We start from the raw sequence: 793 nt of genomic DNA, 5'->3' as shown, positions 1-793 counted from the left end.
TCTCCAAATCCAGCAGCGCTGCCGATCATTTATCTAGAGATGGCAGATCGGGATGTCCGATGGCCCTCATCTTGGAGATGGGGAGACCGAGGCTCAGAGAAGACCTTTGACCAGGTCCGTGGGAGGATTTGAACCCGGGCCTTCTGTTTCCAAATCTGCTGCTTTTCCACATACTCTGCAATTTTCTCCTGATCAGTTGGGAGGCGCGGAAGGCTGGTAGTCAGTCCCCTGGGGAAGCCCTCGAGGCACGAAGAAACTACAGAAGATGGCAATGCCTGTTTTGCAAAGCTATCAACATCAGCCTGTGTTGGTTTTGTCTTTAAATGATAAATTCCTCCAGGGAAGGGACCATTTACTAGGCTCAGAGATGGAGAGGTGGCGGAGATCTGAGAGGTCACCTAGCAGCAGCCCCCTCCCTTTACAAGGGAGAACCCTGAGGCCCAGAGAAGCGAATGACTTATCCAGGGTCATACAGAGAAGAGGGCTCCCTGCTAGTTCTGTCTCCGCTGTACCACGTGGCCATCGCAGGCCTGGGGTTTGGGGACCAATCGAAGAGGGCTGCTCCCCTTAAGGCTGGATGTATTTGTCCAGTGGGGAGGGATTGAGGAGCGCTCAGCCCGTTTCAAAGAAGGAGCAAGACTGCCACCTACAGTCGGAGTTCTCAGCTTGGGGCCATCCCCTTCCCGTCTTCCTTTGGGGTTTGATGCTGGTTGAAGTACCAAAGCCGTAAATCTGACGTCTGTGGGTGGGAAACAACGCCCCGCCCCCTGTCCCCTCCCCCCAGACCAAACTA

Source organism: Monodelphis domestica, chromosome 6 (assembly GCF_027887165.1).
Source record: "Monodelphis domestica isolate mMonDom1 chromosome 6, mMonDom1.pri, whole genome shotgun sequence".
NCBI classification, from domain to species: Eukaryota; Metazoa; Chordata; class Mammalia; order Didelphimorphia; family Didelphidae; genus Monodelphis; species Monodelphis domestica.
Note: the sequence above shows the minus strand (reverse complement) of the source record.